Source organism: Dreissena polymorpha, chromosome 3, assembly GCF_020536995.1.
Source record: "Dreissena polymorpha isolate Duluth1 chromosome 3, UMN_Dpol_1.0, whole genome shotgun sequence".
Lineage (NCBI taxonomy): Eukaryota > Metazoa > Mollusca > Bivalvia > Myida > Dreissenidae > Dreissena > Dreissena polymorpha.
This window is the reverse complement of record NC_068357.1, coordinates 149,556,341-149,569,039: the sequence shown is the minus strand read 5'-3', so window position 1 is coordinate 149,569,039 and position 12,699 is coordinate 149,556,341. Positions and strand designations below refer to the sequence as shown.

Genomic DNA, 12,699 nt, shown 5'->3' with positions numbered 1-12,699 from the left:
GTGGTTAAATTTTGTTAAATCGTTTTTACAACTGGATTAACTTAACTACGGTTCATTTTAACCATAGTAAAAGTATTTACTATGGTTAAATCGTTTATACAATTGGCTGCAGGTAGTTATTGCACAAAACAAGCTAGGTGTTTACCAGGAACTACCTATATTTTATCATAAATTGATATTAAACCAGGTAAACCTCAGCTATTTGCATTTACATGTAGTGACAGTCAGAACTAGATTCATTACTCCCAATTGCAGTAAGGAGTTCCTGTTAATGAAATATATTAAATGGCCATTTGCAGTATTGTTGAAAATTATCAGTGACTTTCAGAGAATCTAGTTGTGTCAGTGGTTATTTTATTTGTTAGAGGGGCCTATTTCCAATGAAAAAAAAGGTATATATTTTACCTAAGGGGACCTAAAAATTCCCAATTAAATGTTTCAAACATTTTTTTTTATATATAAATTTCAACATTTAGTTCATCTTCCACACAGCTCTATGAAGTTGAACCTTAGTTTATATAATATATAAAATCTTTTTAATATCAATTTTAAAGTATGTTTTAGCAAAAACCAACAACACAGTCAACTCTGATTTCCCAATTTTTGTCAAAACACATGATTTTTCCAATTCCAATGAACGAAGAAAGACGGAAAAATTATCACAAAATCTTAATACTAGGGTTTCCTGCTCGGGTGAGCTGTATAAAATATTCTTAATATTACCTGACTATTTTACATTCATGTTTGTAATTCATTGAAAGACACGATCGCGAAAATCAATTATTTGTTTTTGTGCAGACAACACGATGTCTGGTTCCCGAAGTTTGGACAAACTGCAAATGTAGTGATAGGGGAAGTAACCCTGATTACCAACAACGTGTAGGTTACAAGCACCTTAACGGGCTATGTACAACAAATTAATCCTTGAAAACAGAGGAGTAATTTTAATTTTTATGTCTAATGAACTGCTGAAACTATGTGAATTTGATGAAGTTAAGCTTTTGATAGTGTGTTATATGTATGCCCCCACTTTTAAAGGGCGCATGATCACGTGACATTGTGGGGTTCCCCCTTTTAACTTTCGACGGTACGTGCATCGTCGGATACCCACGGCTGCTGATTACGCCCGCTCATACATCACTAGGAATGGAAAGTAACGTAATAAATAGACCGGGGGTGTTCGACGATGCGGTACGTGGTGCCTTGTTTCAATAACTTTAAAAAAAAAATAAGAATTTCAACTCGTGCATATAAGACATATTTTTATGCTGCTTATGGCAATGTGAAATACATCGGAATAACTTTATTTAATAAGCGTGTGTTCTTGTTAAAAAATTCGGTATATACTGCATGAGACGTAGATGTTTTTCATTGATACACGGTTATCCTTCTCGCAACGTGAAATTTTGTTAACGCTTGCAGACCTATTCAAGGATTTATTCTTTTACCTTGAGCTATTGGCACAAACTGCAAGAAAAACTGTCTTTTATGCACTAAGATTTTTGCAAATGTATTTCAATTACTTAAAATATTTGAAAAAAATGTTTTTAACGGTGTGTTTACATTCTGTCCAGCCCGAGTGTAAAACACGAGAAACCCCATTGATTCAGCACCCTGTTTAAGTGTCGATTATAATATCGATTACATGCATCTTTTGACGCTTTAAAACCCTAAAAATTATAATGAGTAGCAACGCGAAACGATTTAATAATTTTGAGAGCTCATATAAAGTATAAAATACAACAACTATAGTATGAGTACGGTTGACCGAGTGATCTAAGCGAATGACTTTTACTCCAGGGGTTAGTGGTTCGAGGCCAAATGAGGGTTACTTTTTACATGTATTCTTTAAATTTATTCTTGGCTTTTACCAGAGCTTTTAGATCCAATGTTTACAATTATCAATATAAAGCATTCATTGCATTTAATGACAAACTTCAATATATGCCAAAATCTGTGAAAAGGTCCATTTAAGCAAAATTAATATTTTGATTTTACTGCGTTCGTAACGCGCAAATTAGTGATGCTTGAGTGAAGAAACATACAAAGACCATTGGAACTTTCGCAACTAAGTATTAAGTATCGACCGTAACCGGACTATTAATTTCTTTTAGGAAGTGACCATGTCGGAACTATGCCGCACATAAGCATGATCAAAAAAGCTGCTGGAGTGATAAACTTCATAAACCACCTCGTTAACTGTGGCTTGGAAACCTGGGGCTTTTTTCCAGTTTTAAGCGGAGATTTAGCCGTTTTTTCAAACGGCTGCATTCTCATGCATCGACTTATAAACTTTGGGCGGTGGGTCATATTGATTTGTCTGTCCGCTCGTTATAATATCCCTACGTCGGAATTTGTGCCACAAAAATATTTGCAGCTTATAAGAGAATAGTTTACAGATATGGTAATCAAAAATGTGAACAAATCTATAATATTTGAATATTCTTTACCACCGTGTATTTACGAAATGAAGAAAATAAAAAATATTACCTTCCCGGTATTTGAACTCGAGCCCTCTGGAAGTACAGGCAAGTGCGCTACAACTGCGACACGCATACTGTAATTTTAATAGCGAATAGCGTTTTATAAACGCTTTTAAACAATACACATATTTTTCAAATTATCGGTGATATTTATTGTACCGATTTCGAATGATGATTGCTCAGAGTACCACCAATTTTACTTTTTTTTCTTAGTGAGGAGTGTTATTTCGCTCGTTTTATCAAAATGTATCATTCCTGTCTAGGACATTTAATTTGAAATTAGTCATTTTGCCAAACTGTGAACTAGTTCTTTTAATATTGTGTTATTTATTTCTCCATTGGGATTTAATTTACAAAACATATTAACCAGCATCTACAATTAAGCACCAGCATAATTTGGTTAAAATTGTTTCTAAATTGATCAGATCTTCGACCCTTGTTTAGCCCAGGGCCCTATACAAACAATAGGTTTGGTTGATGGTATAGGTCCCTGTTTAGCCCAAAAATACTTTTTGACGATGCTGCGAAGCATCGTCTAAGTTATCATATCATGAAAAAATTCTTCACAATGGCAACCTATGTAAAAGACCGAGCCAGTCCGATTGAGATAGCTCGATTTTTCTAATCGGCATAACTCGCTGATTATCATTGATAAAGGTATAGGAAGCTCAGCTATAAATAGGACAGCATATTCTGGGAAAAGATTTAATAATAGTTTGAAAACGTTAATTTTAAAACAGTTATATTCAATCCATTATAGGTTTATAGATCAATGAAACAACTATGCATTTTCGGTATTGTATTTGACATTTGTCGTGATTCAGTAAACACAATGCGAATTAAAACGTGTATAATTAACTTTTAACGCGATCATGAGTGTAAAGAAAACGAATTATTTCGAACCTGCCATTTGTAAACGTTGTAGCGACTATGGTATATAAACAGCATAATAGCCGTAACATATCTGCGATACTCGCTCTTCTGCGTGCTTTTTCATTTTGCATATTTTATAAACTTTTCAAACATAAATTACAGAGCCACATCAGTGCACATACTATGTTTGACAATTTATTCGTTTGTTGGATATTGTTTGCTGTTTTAAACACATATTAGGTCATATCGCGGAGATTTAGTTAACCTTACCATGTGTTCATGGGCGAACTCACGTATCCAAGTGCTCTAACGACTATGTGCTTATACCCACTTTCGATCGGGAATCATCATGAAATTATTGCCGTACTTAACGAACAAACATGCCTTAGCTTATTGAATTAGAGAAAAAGAACGATAATCAAAAGAGAAAAAGTATATGTTTATGCACATGGGATTGTGAAATCACGTCCGTACACATAGCATCATTAACTTAGGAAAGGAAACAACGAAATATAAAGTATGGTATGATATACATGTGAAATAAAAGAGCATGGTGTCATAAAAGAGCATGTCAAGTTTTGAATTAATATGCTGAAACGTAATGTTATAACCCACAAAAGTTTTACTGTAACAGACAGTTTTTTTAAGATAAGTGGTACAGAAAATACACGTCGAATACCTTTTTAAAGATATTTCTTGTTATATTTGATCGAGAATGTAACCCGCCTCCCAGTTTCGCTGAAAGGATCAAGTTCCCCACGGGTACTACTTCCCCGTTACCCCAATTTTTTTTTCGTACCCTTCATTTTTCGTACCCAATTTTTTTCGTACCCAATTTTTTTTCGTACCCAAATTTTTGCTCGTAACCAAATTTTTTTTCGTACTCATTTTTTTCCTACCCAAATTTTTTTCGTAACCAAATCCTTTTACGTACTTATTTTTTTTTGGCATAATTTTTATACCCAAAATGTTCGTACCCATTTTTTTCCTACCCAAAATTTTCGTACCCACATACACAATTGTGGTGATGTAGATAAACTTAAATAGATGCTTTTATATCAATCCTCTTCAAAAGCATCGTCACACCGGTACTGTCAGTACTTTGATTTTAACTTGTGTCGCACGTTAGAAGCACACACAGTATTTATGTTGAGTGATGAAACCTTTGAACTATGTTAAACAGTCCGTGAACTTCTGCACCTTCATAGTGAAACAGTTGTGCGGCAGTGAACTTCTGCACCTTCATAGTGAAACAGTTGTGCGGCAACAAACTTTGAAAACATAGAAATCTCCATATGAACTTTCAAACCTATTTGGTTCAATATTTTTTGGATTAACTGCCATTTTAATTTTGTTAAATGTTAGTTTTTAAATTATGTCTCTAACTCGAAGGGTATAGATGATAAAGTTACACAACTTTACATGCAAATTAATGTGCATGAGAACTTGCACTCCTGCATATTTTGTTACGTTTTTTACTGAGTTCATTTTCCCATTTTGCAAAATAAGCATATTTTGATATGTGTCGCAAATTGCACAAATACCAAAACAAAATACCATCAGTGTAATGAAAATTTTATACTTGTGCAGTAGGCTATTTTGATGCATTTTTTTTAACATTCATGGAGGTGGAATGTAGCGGCACCCGTATTCTACAGACAAATGCCTATTTACATTTAAAAAAAAATCAGCTAAGTGTTGAAATTTAACCTGAAAACGTCTTTTCTCTAATGCAAAGGGCCCAACGCCTACACGATAAAGGACAATATATACAATGTAAACTTAAAGACAATGCAATAAGTAAAACTGGGGTCAACGCCATGGAACGGTCCATGGAAAGTATTGGTAGTTAAAAGGCATATGCATGACATATCTACGGCTAAACACTCATACCGGTGCATTATGATGTGTGTATTATTCACTTTACGCGTCCAATTATATGTGTGGTATCGTTGGACTGAGTATCAGGTAACCAGCCTCATCGTGTCCTCTTGCATTAACGTAAAGAATCTAAAAATTTGTGCACCTACAGTTTATGCATAGCTGTCAGTATAGAGGTCCTGATAGAATGTTCATGTATGCGTTTGTAACATTAACTTGAAATTATGTTTAATACGTGATCTTTTATTTAAAAGATCGATACCGAAAATGCATTAAAACATAAATCGTGCCCAATATTGGATTGGATGGTAAATTCAATTGCTTCTGGAGCGCTTATGTAATATTTTATGACTTCCGGTAAGAAAAACATTACACAACATTATAGTTGTATTCCAAACCTTACTTGACATTTGCCACTAGTGCCCATTAACTCATGATTGCAGAAGAACGCGTGATTTGGATAGCTTAACCAATAAAATTGTCCATGTTTGTCACCAAATGAAATCAATTATCGATGAAATCGTTCCAATTACGTCAATGAGTGGTACAATTTCTCTAACGTTTTTATTGACCAATGAGCTTTTTCGGATGTTTTAATATGTGAAAGGGTTAGCACTATCTCTTTTTCGGCGTTAGCTGTATACGCCAGCTTTTCACCTTAGCCTGACCTTTGTTAGCGTCCAATAGAATTCAAATAAAACTTCCCGCGGCCAAGTACAGATGAATACACTTCATTGACTGCATTGGCTGATTTGAGAATACGACCAGAACATTGGAAACATGTCCGCGTCTTTGTAACACTGTTTTACTGCGTGTTCAGCATGAAACAATTTTATAATCTAATGAAAAGGCTTAATAGATAGAACAGTTTTACACTCAATCTCGACATCAATACAGTTTGTGCGTCCACCTTTTATTTTCAGAAAATTTTCAGCGCGAGAACGTTTGCATTTAAAGGCTATGTTCTCATATTTAGTACTAACTTCCATATTCCTGTCAACATGTTAACATGTTAAAGTATAGAGAGCAGTGGAAGCGAAGACTCACTTTAATGCATTGCATTTCAACTCGCGAGGTATATCGGGTCAATTTGCGGCCACTGTGTGAATGTCAGAGTTTACATACAGGTCATCGCTGCGTCTCTACCCTATGTGCTGATCGGAGTTCGCGGCCAGGAAAATAATCGTTACATAATAAAGACGCTATAGCGTGAACTAGGTGAACTGGAATTTTCTTTAGACCAGACAGATGTTAAATGAAGATATCCAGCGATATCATATGGTATGTCAATAATAGATTCTTAATGTGTTTTACAACAATACCATGATAAATATTATTTTTAATTACTTTAACAAGAATTATGCCAGCATATTGACTAATGAATTATGCATGAGCGCAATGATTCTCGATACTGTTAATAATCGAATCAAATAGAAACGCCAGACAAACCACTAAAACAGGTTTGTTCGAAGAACGCGCGTATAAATATTTAAACTATGTACGGATACTTCGCGTGTGGCCGGTTGACTCATATGTTTTAATTTCACTTCCATTCTTCTTTTGGTTTTCTGTTTTGTATCTATACGTTTATGACCAGCAATATGTAATAATGTAAAATAAGCCGCGAAAACTCCGCGTATCATCCCGTACTGCGTTTGCTGCAGCTAAGAACTGCACAGAAAAAGACATTCGCTATCTTTGATCTCATTCATTGAAGTATTTACCTTTCATTAACTGCAACCACAATCAACGCCGTATATCTTTTTTAAAGATATTTCTTGTTAACATCTACCTCTACTTCTACTCCGTACTTGCAACAGTCAATTGCTGACTATTACAGGATGGCCTATTATAGCCAGATATGGACATTGTCGAGTCCGTTTCCTGGGAAGATCCAGTACTGGGTGTCTATGGAGGAAATAATGAGAACGCTCCCCGAGTAGTGAGCGAACCCACGAACTGCCGATCACTAGGCGGACACCTCGTCCACTACACCACCGCGACCTTAATGCTAAACATAATCTTATCATAAGATCAATTATAGATACCCCGGTATATGCAATGCAAATCTATATGCTTTGTAAAATATGCGCAATAATATTTTGCATAGTGTTATTTACGTAAGAAAAGCAAGTAGGTGAACAAACGCTACTAAAGCCTTTTATGTATAAAGTTTATTCATATAATCCGCATGTGGTAAAATAGCGTTGTGATTGAATGTTTCCAATGACCAATACAATTCTTTAAATGTTTCAAACGACCAATGGAATATTGGTAAAGAAGTAAAATTTATTATGATTTGAAGAAGACCCAGCTTTAATACATACACATAATTATCGTAAATATTGTGTGTCAGTGGTCAGGAATATAACCTTATATGAATTTCTGTTGTAGAATTGTAAAGGGGTAGTTTCACGTTTTCATTAGCTCACAAGAGCACCATACTCTGGCCAAGAGCTCAAAGTACTCGTGTTTTCTTTTATCAAAATTGTTGCCGAATTCGGTCCAATAACCAAATTTGAAAAGAAAATTTTTCCAAATGACGGCCTAAATTTCCAAATCGAACGTTTCCCCAAAAAATAAATATATTGTATTTACCAAAACAGAGACGTAGATTACTATGTCAATGACCAAATTGTTCAGTTCTTCCCCCACAGCATGCTTCTGTGAGTTGAACCTAAGCCTTTATTATATTTAAACCTGTTTTTGTTCAAAATCTTATAATACAAGTGTATGTGTAAGCAAAGCCGATATAGCAAATTGTGTGCGGTCTTTGTCGCAAACATTTAGCTCGATACCTGTCTAGAGAAACCAAAAAGGTCAAAAGAGAAAATCTTCGAGAAAAACATGTATCTTCTGACCAAGTTTCATGACGATCGGACAATAAATGTTGCCTCTAGAGTGTTAACAAGGTTTTACTACAGCCATATATAGCCATATTAGGAAAAATGCCCCGCCCCCTGGTGGCCATGTTTTTAAAGCAACCAGCATAATTTTCGAACTCGTCCAAGATTTTATTGGGACGAATCTTCTGACCAATTTTAATGAAGATCGGACAATAAAATGTGGCATCTAGAGTGTTAACAAGGTTTTACTCACAGCCATATACATGTATAGCCATATAAGGAAAAATGCCCCGCCCCTTGGCAGCCATGTTTTTCAAGCAAACATAACCATTTTCGAACCCAACCAAGATATCATTAAGGCCAATCTTCTAACCATATTTCATAAAGATTGGACAATAAATGGGGCCTTTAGAGTGTTAAAAACAAGGCAAATGTTGATGACGCACGACCGATAAAAGGCGATCACAAAAGCTCACCATGAGCACATTGTGCTCAGGTGAGCTAAAATCATAATAATCACATATCTTTGATGAATACAATAAATGATGTTTAAATTCCAATCCATGAAGGAACAAACAGCCCTAATTTGTCAAAATGTGCATTTTAGGCCAGGTTTAATGTTACAAAGACGTCATCCCCCTTTACGGACAATATCCAAAATTACATAAAGCTCTTGTAAAAATATGAGATAATATAAGTGTATCTAATAACAAGAGCACCGCCTTGCGGGTGCAGACCGCTCATCTATTTTCTTTTTAAAGGTGACGGGACTCTCAATTTCAATCACAAAGGAGGGAGGGGTGGAGTGAAGAGGTGTGTATAGTGTGGGGGTGTGGACATTTATTACATTATCTTCCAAAAATGCGAAAAAAATGAAAAAAAAAAAAATCGGGGGTGGGGGGGGGGATTCTTGGGTGCGATGGTTGGACGGTATTTCAAACATAAAATAATAAAAATAAATATTTGTGTTTTTTAACCGTTTCAAAAAAAAAATTGAGGGGTGGGGTGGGGGGGGGGTATAGTGTGAGGGTGTGGTGGTCATTTGTGAGATGATCTTAAAAAAAAAATTAGGGGGGGGGATTCGAGGGGGGGGGAGGGCACGGGGGATGGTTTGGGTGGAGTCTATTGTGGTATGTCAGGTAAGAGTAGTTTTGTCAAAGTATCAATCAAATCTAATCATAAATAAAGAAGTTATGGCAATTTTAGCAAAATTTAATAATTTGACCTTGAGAGTCAAGGTCATTCAAATGTCAAGGTAAAATTCAACTTGCCAGGTACAGTAACCTCATGATAGCATGAAAGTATTTGAAGTTTGAAAGCAATAGCCTTGATTCTTTAGAAGTAAAGTGGTTCGAAACACAAAATTTAACCATATATTCAAAGTTACTAAGTCAAAAAAGGGCCATAATTCCGTAAAAATGACAACCAGAGTTATGCAACTTGTCATTTTACTGTACCCTTATGATAGTTTGCGAGTGTTCCAAGTATGAAAGCAATATCTATGATATTTTAGGGGTAAAGTGGACCAAAACACAAAACTTAACAAAATTTTCAATTGTCTAAGTATAAAGGGCCCATAATTCCGTCCAAATGCCAGTCAGAGTTACATAACTTTGCCTGCACTGTCCCCTTATGATAGTTAATAAGTGTTGCAAGTATGAAAGCAATAGCTTTGATACTGTAGGAATAAAGTGGACCTAAACACAAAACTTAACCAAATTTTCAATTTTCTACGTATAAAAAGGGCACATAATTCTGTCAAAATGCCAGTCAGAGTTACATAACTTTGCCTGCACAGTCCCCTTATGATAGTTAGTAAGTGTTGCAAGTATGAAAGCAATAGCTTTGATACTTAAGGAATAAAATGGACCTAAACACAAAACTTAACCAAAATTTTCAATTTTCTAAGTATAAAAAGGGCACATAATTCTGTCAAAATGCACGCCAGAGTTATCTAACTTTTTCTGCCCAGTCCCCTCATGATAGTAAGTAAGTGGACCAAGTTTGAATGCAATAGCATTGATACTTTCTGAGAAAAGTGGACCTAAACACAAAACTTAACCGGACGCCGAAGCCAACGCCGACGCCAAGGTGATGACAATAGCTCATGAGCTAAAAAGAATACCTCACAGATTGCCTTATGATATAATTGTTTACAGCCAACAGCCGAAATTGTAAGGACTTAAGTCAAACATATAATATACTTTATTCATATACATATTGTCATGTCATACATGAAAATATTAATTCGCAGATATATTGAGGCTTTCTACAATGACCATGTGAAGACAATACAGTAAAGATGGTATAATTTATGATGAGATGCCTGAAACAAATGACTAGAACGGTTTAACTATTGCAATATCCTATGCAAAGGTCATAAATAGAACTAGTAGCATCAGATTTTGAAGCATCTTTTTATTTTTCTACATCTGAAAGGTGAAACTCTTAAATATATGGAACTTTTCTCAGGTGTTTACAAACTCAAGGAATCAGTTTACAATATATGCTGAATGGCATGCTTTTTAAGCACCTGTTGAGGACTGACCAGTGACTGGATGTAACCCTTGTAATCAATATGGGTGCCACACAAAAACTAAACAAGAGCTGTGTTTGTGAAAGGCAATGCCCCCTACTGCGCTTTGAAGCCGCACTTGCAGCTTTTTTAGAAACAAGGTTATATTTTGAATGTTAAGGTCAAAGTGACCTTGACCTTTGGCCTAGGGACCTCAAACCATGTGTGATTGTGGATCTCAATGAGATGTATGCACATGTAAAGCTTAAAGAACATAGACCCAAGAGTTTTAATTTTATGGGAAAGGTTAAAGTTTTGGGACAGACACACACATACAATGACAGACAGACAGGCCAAAAACAATAAACCCTCTGACCATTCGATCTTGGTGCAAAAAAGATTACAAGTACATGTAATATTCATAGAAAGATAAATTCAGTTCAATTCTACTACAACCTGCAATGTGTATTCAATTGAAAAGGAAGGAAATAAGTGTGGATCATTCTGCAACTTTTGACAAAAAATATTTCTGCAGTAAACCAACATATATTGCACAATTGTTATGTTTGAATTCATAAGAATGCTTAAGGTTTATAAATTTGGCATCAAATGAGCAAGTATTGTCATCATCAAATGGCTTTACAGTGTTGAAGTAATATCTATAATCAGTAAAATGTTTCTTTGGATTGTCTTTAGTAAGTTTACACCACAGAAATGCGCAAGTGTATGTGTTTTTTTGCGGAACCACCAGTTTGACGCCAACTGCCCGTCCACAAAACGCATCTATAATAACCAGGATTTTGATTTTCTTTGTAAAGCCACTGTGCCAAAACGTCAGTAGATGCTCTAACTGTATGATGTGTGGCAGGCATTATTACTTTTGCCTGGTTTTTCGTGAAATAGAAGTTCCTACATTGTAACTTTGACCGTATTTGGATAAAACAGCAGAAGAAAAAAAAAGAAAAAGAAGATTTAATTAATAGTTTCTGTATGGCAAGCGAATTGCACATTAATGCCTTAAACCACGGTTTAACAGTTAACTATATAGTTAAGAGACTTTGAACCTGGATTCAAAGTGCCGATTGAACATTTATTCCTTAAACCCGGGTTCAAGACTTTGGGGTATAATGTGGGGTGTGGTCATTTATTAGACGATCTTTCAAAAATAAAAAAAAGGAAAAAAAAAATTGGGCGGGGGGGTAGGGGGGAGTAGGGGGGGCTGAGAGGGGGGTATAATGTGGGGTGGGGTAATTTATTAGATGTTTAAAAAAAAAAAATTGAGGGGGGGGAGGAGGTTGGGGGGGGGGAGGGATTCTGGGTAGGGGCGTGGGGTATTGTTTGGGTGGAATCCATTGTGGTATTCAGGTAAGTGTTGTTTTGTCAAAGTAATAATAAAATGTGATCATAAATAAAGAAGTTATGGCAATTTAAGCAAAATGTTCAATTATCTAAGTGTAAAAGGGGCCATAATTATGTCAAAATGCTTGATACAGTGGTCTGCTCTTGTTTATAGGTTGGGGTCATGTTGGTAAACAAGTATGCAAAATATAAAAGCAATATGTCAAAGGATATAGGAAATATATGGGGTAGTACGCAAAGTTTAACATAGATTTATCAATAATATGCATATTCTAAGTATAAAAGGGGCAATAATTCTGTCAAAATGCTTGATACAGTTGTATGCTCTTATTTATAGGTTGGGGTCATGATGGTAAACAAGTATGCAAAATATGAAAGCAATATGTTAACTTGTCAAGGGACATTGAAAATATTTGGGGTAGTACGCAAACTTTAACATTTGCTGCATATTCTAAGTGGAAAAGGGGCCATAATTATGAAAAAATGCTTGATAGAGTTGTCTGCTCTTGTTTATAGGTTTGGGTCATGTTGGTAAACAAGTATGCAAAATATAAAAGCAATATGTCAAAGGATATAGGAAATATTTGGGGTAGTACGCAAAGTTTAACATAGATTTATCAATATTATGCATATTCTAAGTATAAAAGGGGCAATAATTCTGTCAAAATGCTTGATACAGTTGTATGCTCTTGTTTATAGGTTGGGGTCATGATGGTAAACAAGTATGCAAAATCTGAAAGCA

The 12,699-nt window shown here is 35.3% G+C and overlaps 1 protein-coding gene across 3 annotated transcripts in view; it reads right to left on the bottom strand.

The window, feature by feature from the left end:
* Window positions 1-845, bottom strand: part of LOC127871955 (dual specificity tyrosine-phosphorylation-regulated kinase 4-like) — a 106,291-nt gene extending 105,446 nt beyond the window's left edge. For 2 of the 3 annotated variants that reach the window (XM_052415245.1, XM_052415249.1), the window contains exon 1: window positions 724-845. The gene's annotated coding sequence lies outside the window, so the exon portion shown is untranslated. The remainder of the gene's footprint in view (window positions 1-723) is intronic. The other variant, XM_052415247.1, reaches the window with a different exon arrangement.
* Between the last annotated feature and the right edge of the window lie 11,854 nt (window positions 846-12,699).